At 47.2% G+C, this 18,983-nt stretch overlaps 1 protein-coding gene across 3 annotated transcripts in view; it reads right to left on the reverse strand.

Moving 5' to 3' along the window:
• The window catches only part of OVCH2 (ovochymase 2), a 111,838-nt gene extending 93,082 nt beyond the window's left edge, over positions 1-18,756 (reverse strand). For 2 of the 3 annotated variants that reach the window (XM_030200953.1, XM_030200950.1), the window contains exon 1: positions 18,632-18,756. The gene's annotated coding sequence lies outside the window, so the exon portion shown is untranslated. Of the gene's footprint in view, positions 1-10,571; positions 10,657-18,631 lie in introns of all 3 variants that reach the window. The other variant, XM_030200951.1, reaches the window with a different exon arrangement.
• Between the last annotated feature and the right edge of the window lie 227 nt (positions 18,757-18,983).

Raw genomic sequence — 18,983 nt, forward strand, 5'->3', positions numbered from 1 at the left:
GAAAGGGGTGGAGGAAGGCGGCAGCGGTTGGGGGGGGGGGGGGACATGCATGTGCAGCAGTCCAGTCCTGTCCCAGACCCAGCTGTCTCTCAGCGGCCCTGGGGACCTTTGTAAATGTGAGTGCTAGAATAATAGCAGAAGAAAATCCATGCTAGGTCTGACTAAGGTTCATCAAGCCCTGCACCCTGTCTCTGATCTACATTTTGGTACTGGCTGGGTATTTCTCATAGCTCATTTCTGAACTTGAGTAATGCAATAGTGAATACTCAGTCTAGTTGGATTGTATTCCTATTATACATAATATGAAATAAAGCGAATGCTACATACCTGTAGAAGGTATTCTCCGAGGACAGCAGGCTGATTGTTCTCACTGATGGGTGACGTCCACGGCAGCCCCTCCAATCGTAATCTTCACTAGCAAAGTCCTTTGCTAGCCCTCGCGCGCACCGCGCATGCGCGGCCGTCTTCCCGCCCGAAACCGGCTTGAGCCGGCCAGTCTCATATGTAGCAAAACAAGAGAAGGGAAGACACAACTCCAAAGGGGAGGCGGGCGGGTTTGTGAGAACAATTAGCCTGCTGTCCTCGGAGAATACCTTCTACAGGTATGTAGCATTCGCTTTCTCCGAGGACAAGCAGGCTGCTTGTTCTCACTGATGGGGTATCCCTAGCCCCCAGGCTCACTCAAAACAACAACCATGGTCAATTGGGCCTCGCAACGGCGAGGACATACAGTGGGGGAAATAAGTATTTGATCCCTTGCTGATTTTGTAAGTTTGCCCACTGACAAAGACATGAGCAGCCCATAATTGAAGGGTAGGTTATTGGTAACAGTGAGAGATAGCACATCACAAATTAAATCCGGAAAATCACATTGTGGAAAGTATATGAATTTATTTGCATTCTGCAGAGGGAAATAAGTATTTAATCCCTCTGGCAAACAAGACCTAATACTTGGTGGCAAAACCCTTGTTGGCAAGCACAGCGGTCAGACGTCTTCTGTAGTTGATGATGAGGTTTGCACACATGTCAGGAGGAATTTTGGTCCACTCCTCTTTGCAGATCATCTCTAAATCATTAAGAGTTCTGGGCTGTCGCTTGGCAACTCGCAGCTTCAGCTCCCTCCATAAGTTTTCAATGGGATTAAGGTCTGGTGACTGGCTAGGCCACTCCATGACCCTAATGTGCTTCTTCCTGAGCCACTCCTTTGTTGCCTTGGCTGTATGTTTTGGGTCATTGTCGTGCTGGAAGACCCAGCCACGACCCATTTTTAAGGCCCTGGCGGAGGGAAGGAGGTTGTCACTCAGAATTGTACGGTACATGGCCCCATCCATTCTCCCATTGATGCGGTGAAGTAGTCCTGTGCCCTTAGCAGAGAAACACCCCCAAAACATAACATTTCCACCTCCATGCTTGACAGTGGGGACGGTGTTCTTTGGGTCATAGGCAGCATTTCTCTTCCTCCAAACACGGCGAGTTGAGTTCATGCCAAAGAGCTCAATTTTTGTCTCATCTGACCACAGCACCTTCTCCCAATCACTCTCGGCATCATCCAGGTGTTCACTGGCAAACTTCAGACGGGCCGTCACATGTGCCTTCCGGAGCAGGGGGACCTTGCGGGCACTGCAGGATTGCAATCCGTTATGTCGTAATGTGTTACCAATGGTTTTCGTGGTGACAGTGGTCCCAGCTGCCTTGAGATCATTGACAAGTTCCCCCCTTGTAGTTGTAGGCTGATTTCTAACCTTCCTCATGATCAAGGATACCCCACGAGGTGAGATTTTGCGTGGAGCCCCAGATCTTTGTCGATTGACAGTCATTTTGTACTTCTTCCATTTTCTTACTATGGCACCAACAGTTGTCTCCTTCTCGCCCAGCGTCTTACTGATGGATTTGTAGCCCATTCCAGCCTTGTGCAGGTGTATGATCTTGTCCCTGACATCCTTAGACAGCTCCTTGCTCTTGGCCATTTTGTAGAGGTTAGAGTCTGACTGATTCACTGAGTCTGTGGACAGGTGTCTTTCATACAGGTGACCATTGCCGACAGCTGTCTGTCATGCAGGTAACGAGTTGATTTGGAGCATCTACCTGGTCTGTAGGGGCCAGATCTCTTACTGGTTGGTGGGGGATCAAATACTTATTTCCCTCTGCAGAATGCAAATAAATTCATATACTTTCCACAATGTGATTTTCCGGATTTAATTTGTGATGTGCTATCTCTCACTGTTACCAATAACCTACCCTTCAATTATGGGCTGCTCATGTCTTTGTCAGTGGGCAAACTTACAAAATCAGCAAGGGATCAAATACTTATTTCCCCCACTGTAACTGAGATTGACCTAAAAAAATTTACCAACTAACTGAGAGTGCAGCCTGGAACAGAATAAACAGGGCCCTCGGGGGGTGGAGTTGGATCCTAAAGCCCAAACAGGTTCTGAAGAACTGACTGCCCGAACCGACTGTCGCGTCGGGTATCCTGCTGCAGGCAGTAATGAGATGTGAATGTGTGGACCGAAGACCACGTCGCAGCTTTGCAAATTTCTTCAATGGAGGCTGACTTCAAGTGGGCTACCGACGCAGCCATGGCTCTAACATTATGAGCCGTGACATGACCCTCAAGAGCCAGCCCCGCCTGGGCGTAAGTGAAGGAAATGCAATCTGCTAGCCAATTGGAAATGGTGCGTTTCCCCACAGCCACTCCCCTCCTATTGGGATCAAAAGAAACAAACAATTGGGCGGACTGTCTGTTGGGCTGTGTCCGCTCCAGATAGAAGGCCAATGCTCTCTTGCAGTCCAATGTGTGCAGCTGACGTTCAGCAGGGCAGGAATGAGGACGGGGAAAGAATGTTGGCAAGACAATTGACTGGTTCAGATGGAACTCCGACACGACCTTTGGCAAGAACTTAGGGTGAGTGCGGAGGACTACTCTGTTATGATGAAATTTGGTGTAAGGGGCCTGGGCTACCAGGGCCTGAAGCTCACTGACTCTATGAGCTGAAGTAACTGCCACCAAGAAAATGACCTTCCAGGTCAAGTACTTCAGATGGCAGGAGTTCAGTGGCTCAAAAGGAGGTTTCATCAGCTGGGTGAGAACGACATTGAGATCCTATGACACTGTAGGAGGCTTGACAGGGGGCTTTGACAAAAGCAAACCTCTCATGAAGCGAACAACTAAAGGCTGTCCCGAGATCATCTTACCTTCCACATGGTAATGGTATGCACTGATTGCACTAAGGTGAACCCTTACAGAGTTGGTCTTGAGACCAGACTCAGACAAGTGCAGAAGGTATTCAAGCAGGGTCTGTGTAGGACAAGAGCGAGGATCTAGGGCCTTGCTGTCACACCAGACGGCAAACCTCCTCCATAGAAAGAAATAACTCCTCTTAGTGGAATCTTTCCTGGAAGCAAGCAAGATGCGGGAGACACCCTCTGACAGACCCAAAGAGGCAAAGTCTACGCTCTCAACATCCAGGCCGTGAGAGCCAGGGACCGGAGGCTGGGATGCAGAAGAGCCCCTTCGTCCTGCGTGATGAGGGTCGGAAAACACTCCAATCTCCACGGTTCTTCGGAGGATAACTCCAGAAGAAGAGGGAACCAGATCTGACGCGGCCAAAAAGGAGCAATCAGAATCATGGTGCCTCGGTCTTGCTTGAGTTTCAACAAAGTCTTCCCCACCAGAGGAATGGGAGGATAAGCATACAGCAGGCCCTCCCCCCAATCCAGGAGGAAGGCATCCGATGCCAGTCTGCCGTGGGCCTGAAGCCTGGAACAGAACTGAGGGACTTTGTGGTTTGCTCGAGATGCGAAGAGATCCACCAAGGGGGTGCCCCACGCTTGGAAGATCTGGCACACCACTCGGGAGTTGAGCGACCACTCGTGAGGTTGCATAATCCTGCTCAGTCTGTCGGCCAGACTGTTGTTTACGCCTGCCAGATATGTGGCTTGGAGCACCATGCCGTGACGGCGAGCCCAGAGCCACATGCTGACGGCTTCCTGACACAGGGGGCGAGATCCGGTGCCCCCCTGCTTGTTGACGTAGTACATGGCAACCTGGTTGTCTGTCTGAATTTGGATAATTTGGTGGGACAGCCGATCTCTGAAAGCCTTCAGAGCGTTCCAGATCGCTCGCAACTCCAGAAGATTGATCTGTAGATCGCGTTCCTGGAGGGACCAGCTTCCTTGGGTGTGGAGCCCATCGACATGAGCTCCCCCCATCCCAGGAGAGACGCATCCGTGGTCAGCACTTTTTGTGGCTGAGGAATTTGGAAAGGACGTCCCAGAGTCAAATTGGACCAAATCGTCCACCAATACAGGGATTCGAGAAAACTCGTGGACAGGTGGATCACGTCTTCTAGATCCCCAGCAGCCTGAAACCACTGGGAAGCTAGGGTCCATTGGGCCGATCTCATGTGAAGGCGGGCCATGGGAGTCACATGAACTGTGGAGGCCATGTGGCCCAGCAATCTCAACATCTGCCGAGCTGTGATCTGCTGGGACGCTCGCACCCGCGAGACGAGGGACAACAAGTTGTTGGCTCTCGCCTCTGGGAGATAGGCGCGAGCCGTCCGAGAATCCAGCAGAGCTCCTATGAATTCGAGTCTCTGTGCCGGGAGAAGATGGGACTTTGGGTAATTTATCACAAACCCCAGTAGCTCCAGGAGGCGAATAGTCATCTGCATGGACTGCAGGGCTCCTGCCTCGGACGTGTTCTTCACCAGCCAATCGTCGAGATATGGGAACACGTGCACCCCCAGCCTGCGAAGTGCTGCTGCTACTACAGCCAAGCACTTTGTGAACACCCTGGGCGCAGAGGCGAGCCTAAAGGGTAGCACACAGTACTGGAAGTGACGTGTGCCCAGCTGAAATCGCAGATACTGTCTGTGAGCTGGCAGTATCGGGATGTGTGTGTAGGCATCCTTCAAGTCCAGAGAGCATAGCCAATCGTTTTCCTGAATCATGGGAAGTAGGGTGCCCAGGGAAAGCATCCTGAACTTTTCTTTGACCAGATATTTGTTCAGGGCCCTTAGGTCTAGGATGGGACGCATCCCCCCTGTTTTCTTTTCCACAAGGAAGTACCTGGAATAGAATCCCAGCCCTTCTTGCCCGGATGGCACGGGCTCGACCGCATTGGCGCTGAGAAGAGTGGAGTGTTCCTCTGCAAGTACCTGCTTGTGCTGGAAGCTGTAAGACTGAGCTCCCGGTGGACTATTTGGAGGTTTCGAGGCCAAATTGAGGGTGTATCCTTGCCGGACTATTTGGAGAACCCACTGATCGGAGGTTATGAGAGGCCACCTTTGGTGAAAAGCTTTCAACCTCCCTCTGACTGGCAGGTCGCCCGGCACTGACACTTGGATGTCGGCTATGCTCTGCTGGAGCCAGTCAAAAGCTCGCCCCTTGCTTTTGCTGGGGAGCCGAGGGGCCTTGCTGAGTCGCACGCTGCTGACGAGAGCGAGCGCGCTGGGGCTTAGCCTGGGCCGCAGGCTGTCGAGAAGGAGGATTGTACCTACGCTTGCCAGAAGAGTAGGGAACAGTCTTCCTTCCCCCAAAAAATCTTCTACCTGTAGAGGTAGAGGCTGAAGGCTGCCGGCGGGAGAACTTGTCGAATGCGGTGTCCCGCTGGTGGAGCTGCTCTACCACCTGCTCGACTTTCTCTCCAAAAATGTTATCCGCACGGCAAGGCGAGTCCGCAATCCGCTGCTGGATTCTATTCTCCAGGTCGGAGGCACGCAGCCATGAGAGCCTGCGCATCACCACACCTTGAGCAGCGGCCCTGGACGCAACATCAAAGGTGTCATACACCCCTCTGGCCAGGAATTTTCTGCACGCCTTCAGCTGCCTGACCACCTCCTGAAAAGGCTTGGCTTGCTCAGGGGGGAGAGCATCAACCAAGCCCGCCAACTGCCGCACATTGTTCCGCATGTGTATGCTCGTGTAGAGCTGGTAAGACTGAATTTTGGCCACGAGCATAGAAGAATGGTAGGCCTTCCTCCCAAAGGAGTCTAAGGTTCTAGAGTCCTTGCCCGGGGGCGCCGAAGCATGCTCCCTAGAACTCTTAGCCTTCTTTAGGGCCAGATCCACAACTCCAGAATCATGAGGCAACTGAGTGCGCATCAGATCTGGGTCCCCATGGATCCGGTACTGGGACTCGATCTTCTTGGGGATGTGGGGATTAGTTAAGGGTTTTGTCCAGTTCGCAAGCAATGTCTTTTTTAGGACATGGTGCAAGGGAACAGTGGACGCTTCCTTAGGTGGAGAAGGATAGTCCAGGAGCTCAAACATTTCAGCCCTGGGCTCGTCCCCCACAACCACCGGGAAGGGGATGGCCGTAGACATCTCCTGGACAAAGGAAGCGAAAGACAGACTCTCAGGAGGAGAAAGCTGTCTTTCAGGAGAGGGAGTGGGATCGGAAGGAAGACCCTCAGACTCCTCGTCAGAGAAATATCTGGGGTCCTCTTCCTCTTCCCACGAGGCCTCACCCTCGGTGTCAGACACAAGTTCACGGACCTGTGTCTGCAACCGTGCCCGACTCGACTCCGTGGAGCCACGTCCACGATGGGGCGTCGAGAGGTAGACTCCCTCGCCCGCATCGGCGAAGCTCCCTCCGCCGACGTAGTCGGGGAGCCTTCCTGGGAGGCGACGGCAGCCGGCACCGCACGCGGCACCGACGCCGGGGACCTCACCTCGGGCGATGGACCAGCCGGTGCCACGCTCGACGGTACCGGTGGCGCAAGCACCGCCGGTACCAGAGGGGTAGGGCGCAACAGCTCTCCCAGGATCTCTGGGAGAACGGCCCGGAGGCTCTCGTTCAGAGCGGCTGCGAAGAAAGGCATGGAAGTCGATGCAGGCGTCGACGTCAGAACCTGTTCCGGGCGTGGAGGCTGTTCCGGGCTGTCCAGAGTGGAGCGCATCGACACCTCCTGAACAGAGGGTGAGCGGTCCTCTCGGTGCCGATGCCTACTGGGTGCCGACTCCCTCGGCGACCCAGAGCTCTCGGTACCGACACGGGAAGGGGACCGGTGACGATGCTTCTTCGATTTCTTGGAACGAAGCATGTCACCGGAGCTTCCCGGTACCGACGAGGAGGACGTAGAATCCAGCCGTCGCTTCCTCGGGGCCGAAGGAGGTCGGTCTCGGGGGGGGGCTGTACCGCAGGAGCCCTCAGGGTAGGGGGAGACCCACCCGAAGGCTCACCGCCACCAGCAGGGGAATGGACAGCCCTCACCTGCACTCCCGACGATGCACCACCGTCCGACGACATCAGCAGACGAGGTCCCGGTACCACCGACGTCGATGCAGCTATCCGATGTCTCGGCGCCGATGCAGAGGGCCGATGCCTCGATGCACTCGAAGCACTGGCGGCCGAGGATGAAGCTCTGGACGCTGAAGACGTCGATGCACTCGATACCCCCGGTGCCGATGCCGACGAAGAGCCCGAGAACAAAACGTTCCACTGGGCCAATCTCGCTACCTGAGTCCGCTTTGCAAAAGGGAACACAGACTACAGGCCTGAGGGTGGTGCTCGGCCCCCAGACACTGAAGACACGACGCGTGCCTGTCAGTGAGCGAGATAACCCGGGCGCACTGGGTGCACTTCTTGAAGCCGCTGGAAGGCTTCGATGTCATGGGCGGAAAAATCACGCCGGCGAAATCAAAATCCGAAATGACGAAAATGAGCACCAAAACTTTGAGGGAGAAAATCTCGACCGAGGCCAAAAAGAGGCCTACCCCGACGACGAAAGAAAACTTACCGGGGCAAAGTCTGAAAATACGGGAAGGGGAAAACGAAACCCGAGGGGGCTTCCGGAGCACTTCCCAACAATTTTGAAAGATTTTCCGAAGAAAAAACAACACGTCGAAGACAAAGGACGCGCGAGGTCGACTTTCCGGGGCTCGACACGGCGAAAACACGACCGTACCGAGTGCGGACAAAAGAAGACTGGCCGGCTCAAGCCGGTTTCGGGCGGGAAGACGGCCGCGCGGGCGCGCGAGGGCTAGCAAAGGACTTTGCTAGTGAAGATTCCGATTGGAGGGGCTGCCGTGGACGTCACCCATCAGTGAGAACAAGCAGCCTGCTTGTCCTCGGAGAAAGCTAATTACATCTAGCACCTTTATTTTAGTTTCTGCCTGCAATGCAAATTTAATACTGCACCACCTATTTAGACTAACCCACAGTCCTTTAGAGCTGTGGAGTATAATAAGATATGAAACTATATGGAATGACAGCAGCACCTAGACAATATCATGATGGAATCATAAGAATGGTGTTCTTTCAAGACAAAGGACAAACTTCTAACACCTTTTGTCTCTTGTTTGAATCAAATGTTTCCTTGAGCTTAGTCACCTGTTACAAGTCTCATTGTGTTCCCAGTACAATATCACATTGAAAGTAATTGAAAGTGTCATGGCTAGACCAATACAGCGTAATTTAGTAAGGATTTATTAGTATCAACTCAAGAAATCAAACAGTCCTCCACTACAGAGTTAAGGTGGCATTGACCATCGTTCACTTGGCCAGGTTCTGACTATCAAGAACAGACATGCTAGAACAGCCATAGAAAAACAAAAGCTGGAGGTGTGAAGAGGGAAAAAAACTCAATTTTGGGGAGAAACAGACCAGGAAAGAGGGAATTGTGATAAAAAAAATGTTCAAAGAATGCTACGGTAGTTCTCAGTATTTCTAAAGAACCCCCATTTCAGCACAGATAAGGGAACAACACTTAGGTCATTCCTTTATTTCTGCTATCAAGGAAACAAGCTCTGTCTTCATCCCTCTTATCAGTTGCCCATTTTCTCACTGCATTGGCATCTCTTTTCAGTCCTCCATAATTTCTTGCACTTTTCAGCTATATCAGCTTACACTTTATTCACACTTACTATACTACTTGGCCACAACAAAGATCCATAGCAGTTTACAATAAAATCATATCATATAACAAATATATAAAAGAAACAGAACTCCAATAATCATATAGGACAGGAATTGTTACAAATAAACAATATAGCTCAAACAAACCATCACCTCTTAAGAACCCTCAAGCAGTTAGGTTACATTATTCAATTCCAAGACAGGCCTATCAAGCTAACCCTCTGGGAGACAGACATTAAACGCTTGCAAAAAATCATATGCCTTTAAAAATCTCTTAAGTTTAGACAAAGACCCCGTTTTTGCCCTGGGCCCCTGAATGTTAAAATCAGCCCTGGTGGGGGTGGGAGCTGAAGTACATAACAGGAGTGGGTTGGAGGTGTGATCGGCTGTAACCGCTAGTGTGCCGAGCAAATCGACACTATGTACAACCCTATAAAATGGCTCTATTGCAACAAGTTCCACAGTGGCACTCCCCTACTGCCTCTCCAATTGCATTTAAGGCCCTTCATTGGTTCCCTCCCACCCCCAGGGACAAAACTCATCGTATCTAAAAGCTCTACAAAGAAAATCTCCACCCCTGAGACAAACCCTCCCCCAGCAGCCTGGCTCCCATGGACCTACCCGGGACTGTACATGGCAATCAGTGGTGTCATAGCAGGAACTGACCCCCTCTGCTCTCACCTGGGTCTTAGCTGGGGTCCAAAATAGCCACCATGACCCTTAGCAGAAATCACACAGTGCTATACCATAAGGGAGCATATTTCTACATAAGGAAAAAAAAATCCTTATATGAAAGAATGCTCCCCACAAGACTAGTGCTAGGGGTTATGGCAACCATTTTGGAGCCAGCCATGGCCCAGGCAGAAGCACCACTGAATGGAAACCGCCAGGAGGGTGTGCTGGCCTGGTGGTAGTCTCATTTTGGCACACGTGCGTAGATCCTATTGCGGCTTAGTAAAAAGAGGCCAAATTCAGTGTCTCACAGGATGGCCCCATACATCAGTCTGTTCTTGGTGTTAAACTGTAAATGAATTTACAATAAGTTGGTGTGATTTGTATAGTACAACTAAATGGCTTTTTAAACAAAGAAAACAAATCTGAACAAATTTGTTCTGCATAAATCTAAATAATTCTTGCTGATAGCTGGAATCTGAGTGGGAGTCTGTCAAATAGAACCTGATGAACTAACCTATTTGTTCCTTTCTAAAAATACAAAATGACTGAATGCGCAGAGAATACTCAGTTTCATCTAAGATTACTGTTCTGATGTGTAGCTTTCTTCAAGAAACCAGTGATGACAATCAGGACACACACAGCGATTGTTTCAAAAACGCAGCAATGTGATTAAAGCCGAAAAAAGATAGTTATGATGGATAAAATATAAGCATCACCATCCTGCCACAGTTCACTTGAGAGTCATTACCTACTTAACCCACCAGATGACAGTAAAACAGCAGCTATTAGTCTAGCTTCAGGGACTGAAATAATTACAGAGATTGAGGACATTTTTTTTTAATGTTTGCACAAAGGTTCACATACACTAAGCATATTTTCCTATGAACATCAAACTCATTAAGGATGGAAAGAAGCTTGACCACATGACACCTCTCCTGAAGGTAGAACATTGGTTGCCCATTGAATCACGTTACCTACAAAATTTAATACTTGCTCACAAAATTTTACTTTCTGGCCTGCCTGTTTCTTTTACCTTATCCTGTATTCCCCCTCATGTAGCCTTAGGTCATCTCAACATCTTGTCTTGTCCCATCATTTCATCATGTCTTCTTGGATACCTGTTGGAACAATGTTTAAGGTCACAGGTCCAACATTATGGAATGACTGCCCATAAAACTTACAGCGGGAACAGAAGTTTAGGGCTGTTTTGAAAACTTACCTATTTCAAAGAGTATTTGAACAAAGGTTTCCCTATGGTTTATTTGTCGCTCTCTGGCAAAATACAGTGCAGGCAAAATGCAGGGAACACAGCAATGCTATTATCTATTTTCATCTTTTTTTTTTTATTGTAGTTCCTTTCTATTTTCACAGGGCTCTTTTCAAATCCCAAACTGATTAAACTCCATACCTGCTTTATATATACTTTTGATTTACTTCCCTCCATCTTTGCACTCAACAGCCTGGAATTTCTTTTCCCAGACACTTTCCTACACCTCTGTCCACTACATATGAAAAGATGGTATAAAAAGTCCACTCAATCTGCTCAGTTCTTTCTCCACTTAAACTTGCTTTAGAAAAGCAGCTGCATCTTCCTCTGCTCTCTTTATAGTTCAATTTTTGATATATCTTAGCGGTATGCATAGTAATAAAATGTTAATAGAAAGGCAGAATAACTTTCTGATTTTCAATTCACCTTCAAAAAAGAAGGTTCACCATAAATACATATAGTAATTTTTTTTGTTGCTGCCTGTACATAAGAACATAAGAATAGCCATACTGGATCAGACCAGCCTTACGCATCTAGTTTTTCCTACATCAGCACACAATTATGGAACACTCTACCAAAAGCTGTGAAAAAACTAAAAACTCACCTTTCAAAAGGCATACCCTCCTGACCCAACATAAATGCATGAACCTAGCCATAGCTGCTGAGAGGGAGGGGGGGCAGGGGGGACAAAATTCCCGGGGCCCGGTGCCACAGTCCCACCCGCCCTCCGTCGTCGACCGTCTGCCACTGGGCCGGGCCCCCTGCATTGAAATCACAGCGCCTCACCTCCGTGTGAAAGCGCTGCAGGCAGCAGGACAACAGATCACCTCCCTTCGGCCCTCCTTCCCTCCCTGTGTCCCGCCCTCATCTGACTGACGTAACTTCCACGAGGGTGGGACACAAGGAGGGAAGGAGGGCCGAAGGGAGGCGATCTGCAGCGCTTTCACACGGAGGTGAGAGGCGCCGTGATTTCAATTCAGGGGGTCAGCCTGGTGGTGGACGGAGGGGGGAGCGGTGGCAGTGACCTCGGGGGGTGGGGGCGGCCTTGCCCCGGCCCAGTCTCTCGGCGGCCCTGAACCTAGCGACACCATAACACTTCAGTTCGTAATGATCACCAAACAACTCCACCTGCTCTTGATTTCCTTCATGTGGTCCCATCATATGAACCTTATGCAGTTCCTCCACCTGAACCTTTTCCTACCACAACTTAACCTTGTAACTGTAATTGTTTATTCTGGAGTCAACCAACACCTCTCCGGCACCATGTAAGCCACATTGAGCCTGCAAATAGGTGGGAAAATGTGGGGTACAAATGTAACAAAACAAGTGTAACAATGGTCCATCTAGCCCAGTATCCTGCTTCCAGCAGTGGCCAATCCAGGTCACAAGTACCTGGCAGAAACCTAACTAGTAGCAACATTCCATGCTACCAATCCCGGAGCAAGCAGTGGGTTCCCCCATGTCCATCTCAATAACAGACTATAGACTTTTCCTCCAGAAACTTGTCCAAACTTTTTTTAAGCCCAGATACACCAACTGCTGTGACCACATCCTCTGGCAGCAAGTTCCATATTCTTCTGAGTGAAAAAAATATTTCCTCCTATTTGTTTCAAAAGTATTTCCATGTAATTTCATTGCGTGTCCCCTGGTCTTTGCACTTTTTGAAAGAGTGAAAATTTGATTCACTTCTACCCGTTCTACACCACTCAAGATTTTGTGACCTCAATCATATCTCTCTCAGCCTTCTCTTTTCCAAGCAGAAGAGCCCTCATCTCTTTAGCCTTTCCTTATATGGGAGGAGTTCCATCCCCTTTTATCATTTTAGTTGCTCTTCTTTGAACCTTTTTCAATTCCATTATATCTTTTTAGATACGGTGCCCAGAAATGAACACAATACTCAAGGTACAAATCAGTCAAATATCCATCCAAGCCCTCTGTGGGGAATAAAGCGGGCAGCTCTCTCAATGATCTAAATTACTACATTGGAAATTGTCAAATGCGGCTCCAATGACATCTGATAATTCCTACCGTCTCATGATTAATGACAAATTATTACACTGCTGCCCTCTGAAGCATTGAATGCAGTGGCGCATCTGTGGGTGCTGTAGCTTGTTCCTTTCCCTTCCCCCACTAGGCTCATGGAATCAATAAAACTTCTGTGATTTATGGTTACAGACTGCTATTTATATCATACACAAAAAAGCCACTGCCCACTAGTTAAGGTTGGGGTCCTGGAAGTGAAGTAACTTAGAGTCACTGTGAGCCCTTATCTTTCACAGCTCGCTTGCACCAAGTAGAGGATGGTGAATCTCACGGCTACAATCAGGCCTAAACAGGGAGAAAGATCAAGTGAGTTCTGGTCTAACAAGCATATTGGGTCCCCAGAGAGACATAAATATTACTATACCAAACAGCAGCTGATCAGGACCAGAATGGTCCACTATAAAGGATCATGAATTTGATATACTGCCTTTCTGTAGTACAATCAAAAGTGCTTTTTTTTTTCTCACATATTTTGGTTGTGTTTTTGTCCCCTAGAGGGTTTTATACCTGGGGCAATGGAAGTTAAATGACTTGCCCTAAATCATAACCTGCTGCAGTGGGAATTGAACCCAGTTCCTCAGGTTCTCAGCCCACTGCACTAACCATTAGGCTACTTTTCCACTCCTATATAAAATGCATTTTAAAACACCCTTGGTGGTTCTGACTACAGAGTATGAAGCACTCCTTGCTGACTTCTTCTGAGAACTGAAGTGGGCAGGGTATGGAAAAAATACAAAAACCTTCAGAGGGGGCAGTGGCTCTATTTCCCCATTCCCACATCACCAATGACTTACAGGGCAAAAATCTGCCTTGGAACCATTGAATTACACATCTACCAGGGCCCTTTCTAAATGTTTGGGCTCTAGGCATTTTCCCAGGTTGCCTGTGCCTTCATCCAGTTCTGTTGAAGCTATGAAGTTTGTATTGTCATTTTCAGGTGTTTTAAGCACAAAAATGTTTTCTATCCTTGTCCTGTAACAAGTGAGAAACAGAACGCATGACAAAATAATATTTCTTCAGAGAAAACAAACAGTTTGTTCTTTCATAGCACCAATTAATGGCTTATTTCTTGATCCAGCAGCCTTAAGCTAGCAAACTTAAATGATCCAACATTGTCCGTGCTGACCACAGCTGTATTGTACAGTACCTCATGGTAAACTTCTACCTACCAGAGCTTACATAAAATATTTTAAATGAAAGGTGCTTAGATGCATTAAAATGTCAGAGCAGAAACAAATTCTCAACCACGTTGCTCTCATATAGCAGATTGCTTTTGGTATGGGCAGGGCAGTTGCTGGACAAATCAGCATGCAGCGCATAAGATGTTTTTTCAGCATCTCCCTTCTCTTTCCAGCTCATGTGCTTGAGCACTGGGAGATCCACCCTACCTGTCCAGCCCCTGTGACAGCCTTGATCATAGGCTTTCAAGATAGCTGGAGCACAGCTTGATTTTATCAATACATGAAAGTACTACTACTTAACATTTCTAGAGCGCTACTAGGGTTAAGCAGCGCTGTACAGTTTAACAAGGGACAGTCCCTGCTCAAAGGAGCTTACAATCTAAAGGACGAAATGTCAAGTTGGGGCAGTCTAGATTTCCTGAATAGAGGTATGGTGGTTAGGTGCTGAAGGCGACATTGAAGAGGTGGGCTTTGAGCAAGGATTTGAAGATGGGCAGGGAGGGGGCCTGGCGAATGGGCTCAGGGAGTTTATTCCAAGCATGTGGAGAGGCAAGGCAGAACGGGCGGAGCCTGGAGTTGGCGGTGGTGGAGAAGGGTTCTGAAAGGAGGGATTTGTCTTGAGAGCGGAGGTTACAGGTAGGAACGTAGGGGGAGATGAGGTCAGAGAGGCAGGGAGCGGCTGAAGATCGAGTGCATTTGTAGGTTAGTAGGAGAAGCTTGAACTGTATGCGGTACCTAATTGGAAGCCAGTGCAGTGACTTGAGGAGAGGGGTGATATGAGTATTTTGGTCCAGGCGGAAGATAAGACGTGCAGCAGAGTTCTGAATGGACTGAAGGGGGGGATAGATGGCTAAGTGGGAGGTCAGTGAGGAGTAGGTTGCAATAGTCAAGGCGAGAGGTAATGAGAGAGTGGATGAGAGTTCGGGTGGTGTGCTCAGAGAGGAAAGGGCGAATTTTGCTAATGTTATAGAGGAAGAAGCAACAGGTCTTGGTTATCTGCTGGATATGCGCAGAGGAGAGGGAGGAGTTGAAGATGACTCCGAGGTTGCGGGCTGATGAGATGGGGAGGATGAGGGTGTTATCAACTGAGATAGAGAGTGGAGGGAGAGGAGAAGTGGGTTTGGGTGGGAAGACAATAAGCTCGGTCTTGGCCATGTTCAGTTTCAGGTGGCTAGAGTACAATCCTGGTTGGTATTTATTCCATTAGCAAAGAGAAAACATTTTCATTGGTTCTTATCAGGACACCTATATAAGAAGTTGAAAGATATTGCAGAGATGTATCATATATCTGCTAGTTTTTACTTATTTAGTACCTAGCTCACATCTTTCTAGTAGCTCCAGGTCAACACATTCAGGTACAATAGGTATTTCCCTGTCCTCATAGGACTTACAATCTAAACCTGTAGCTGAAGCAGTGGAAGGTATAAGTGACTTTCCCAAGGCCACAAAGAGTAGCAATGGAATCCTCCTCTGGTTCACAGTCTGCTGCTCTAATCACTAGATTACTCCTCCATTAGTATTTTCTCAAGGAACATCAAATGCCACAGCATTAAGGGAAAGGGGACTTGATACACTGCCTTTCTAAGGTTTTTGCAACTACATTCAAAGCGGTTTACATATATTCAGGTATTTATTTTGTACCAGGGGCAATGGAGAGTTAAGTGACTTGCCCAGAGTTACAAGGAGCTGCAGTGGGAATTGAACTCCGTTCCCCAGGATCAAAGTCCACTGCACTAACCACTAGGCTACTCCTCCATCTGTCATCTATAAAATTCTCCCTAGTTATGCAGCATGAATGAAATTTATAGATGCATTATTATGACTATTCTGGCTCTTCCCTTGACTTTTCCCTAAGTAGGGGGCAGTTTCAAGACATTTTCACTAGCAAGAGTTGCCAATACACACCACATGACATTGCCATATGCAGGGCAATGCTTTGACCACACACTGTTGCACTTCAGTGACTGTAGTAATTAGATATTGGATTAGAAGCCTAATTCAAGTACCAGACACCTAACTGCTAGTCATAATAATAATAAAAAAGCTTCAACCTCTATAGAGTTCATTCATGCTGGTTCATAAAGTTTACCTATCAGGTGAACCCCTCTACCTATTTCAATATCTAATCCATACTATCCATCCTGGGCCCTTCGTTCCTCCCAGACACACCTACATCAAGTCCCCTTACTTCATCAGATTCATCTTTCCAAAATGCGTAACCGAATATTTACTGTAATAGGCCCACAACTCTGTGGCTTTTTGGCTGGAAAATTCTCTACAGACCTTCAAGGCACAACTTAAGGTCCACCTGCTTAGTAAGGCCTTTGACTCTTGTACTGCTTCGGCTGCCCACTGGCCCAATTGTTCCTACATGGTGGTGTCCTGGCCAACCTCACGTGACTTGCTCCTTAGTCTCCTTTTTTTTTTCTATATTATAGTTTCTTCTTTCCTGTTTTTAATGGAATTCTATTCTGATTGCATCATTTATTCACTTTTGTTACTGTGTTGTAAACCGCTCCGATGGACTTTGCACGAGTGGTATATCAAGTCTGTAAATAAACTTGGAAGCTAGTTTATATTACTGCTACTAGTTTATACCTATGACAACACCCCATACAGGTAGAAGGTACAAAGCAAACCCTGTTGGTGCTTACGTTCGCTCTGTAAAGTTATATGCCAACACATGCAATCTGATCTCTACAAAATCCAGCTGCATGGGAAAAAAGATTAGAATTACACATAGGCGTAAAGCTTCCAGGACTCGAATCAGCCTCAGTATATGAAAACATCATGAGGGTGGGAAAAACCTACTGCAGCTGCAGCATTTCCTGCTGTTTCACCATGTAACACCTTAGGACTATCACTGGAGAGATGGTGTACTAAAGGGTCCACACATACAGTCAACACAAAGATATAGTCAAATTGTAGCCAAGAATGCCCCCATTTCTAGGGTGTTTGGACACTCTGTACACTTCCTAAAATTTTAGGGACTGGGAATACTCAGTTCCAATCCTCAACTGTTGCAAAAATTTGGGGCTTTCAGGATGACCTGTGTTTTGATTCCCACTGCAGCTACTTGTGACCTTGGGCAAGTCACTTAATCCTCCATTGCCCCAAGTACAAAAACTTAGATTATGAGCCCTCTAGGGACAGAGAAAGTACCTGCATATAATATGTACAGCACTGTGTACATCTAGTAGCATTATAGAAATGATTAGTAATATCAGTATTAAGTAAATTTGCATGCATACTAGCTCCACTGTGTGCAAACCTCTCATGCGTATGCATTAGTGATGTCTTGAAAACCTGTCTGCCTACCTTGAGGACCATTAGTGAGTGGAGGAGTGGCCTAGTGGTTAGGGTGGTGGACTTTGGTCCTGGGGAACTGAGTTTGATTCCCAGCACAGGCAGCTCCTTGTGACTCTGGGCAAGTCACTTAACCCTCCATTGCCCCATGTAAGCCGCATTGAGCCCGCCATGAGTGGGACAGCGCGGGGTACAAATGTAACAACAAAATTGTTTCTGCAAATTACAATAAATAAGGAAAGTGAAAATTTTGCAAAAATAACTAATCCTGTAAATTTGCAGCACACAATGGTAATCCAGAGATTGATTGAAAAATAAAGTGGTAATTTTTCTTTAAAAGCGAAAGCCCTTTTTTGATGGAAATTACAAAAAAAAAAAAAAAAAAAAGTCATCTACCCACATAAACTAGCTGCCTGGGAACTACCCTCTCTCAAAGTACCATTCCATACCATGCAAACGTTTAGCCATATTTGGAAAAGGCATTGCAGGGGCTGTATGTTTATCTTTAATTTTATTTATTCTTAATTTATTTATTCATACTTGTATCCCACAATTATCCAAATATGAGTTTTGGTTCAATGTGGCTTATATTTAACAGTTATTAGATATTACATTGATTCAACTACATTTACAAAGTTCTATGATGTTGTATGTAGTTTTACAGTGGTTAGCAAAATAGTAGTCATTGGGTTTCTTGAGAAAGGTAAGTCTTAATTCTTTTCTTAAATGAAAAGATGCACTACAGTTAGAGGTTGTGTTGTATATTATTGTTCCAGAATGATTACTGCATATTTTACTCATAGAATTTCCTGAAGAGGTAAGTCGTTAGGTCTTTTCTGAACTGGAGGTAGTTTGTGATGCTTTTTATGACTATGGGAATTGAGTTCTACCATTTTGAGCCATTTGGGGAGGGGGGGAGGACTGTAACTTAATGAGCATAGACTGTATTCCCCCTCACATTTTCATGTGTTATTTTTTCATGAAAAATGTAGCTGCACAAGCAACTGATGCAAAACATATGCAGATACTTTATATTCGCTGCAAGTTTCAAAAGGGAAAGCTATAGCATGAAAATTACCTCCATCATAAAACAACCTTTGAATTGTCATTTATCATATTACATACTATGATTAATGCATTAAAGATGGTCAGTGCCAAACTTTTGTATGTTATGAAGGAAAGTGACAGGGGCAAAAATGGTATCAGAATTTCAGGCAGCATGATAGATGAACATGGCAAGAAGTTGATGCTACAGTCATATCTGAAGCCAATGCACAGGGTGAAGAATAGACAAACCTGTATAGGCAGCAGTGACTCTATTCTCCTGTCTCTCCACTCCATCATCAGCTGACATAGAAGGTAAAAACCAGATTTAAACCAGGCTCCCCTGGTTCTCCGCCTGCTGCTGTTAGGCTACTGTAATCCCACAAGCAGCATTGTGTAAGTTAACATAGGTAACGAAGTAGACGAGGGAGGGAAAGAGCACACAGAGGCTGTTTCTTCCTCTCTAATTTATTTACTTGACTAGAGGAAACTATGACCAAGTGGCCAATGTACACAAAAATATCTCTTGGGTTCACTGGCAGCAGTGCTACAGCCCTGTTTATTAGCACAAGGGATACTGGTTGCCAAGTTACAAAAACTGGGA

The sequence above is a fragment of the Microcaecilia unicolor genome, chromosome 4, assembly GCF_901765095.1.
Source record: "Microcaecilia unicolor chromosome 4, aMicUni1.1, whole genome shotgun sequence".
In the NCBI taxonomy this organism is placed as follows: domain Eukaryota; kingdom Metazoa; phylum Chordata; class Amphibia; order Gymnophiona; family Siphonopidae; genus Microcaecilia; species Microcaecilia unicolor.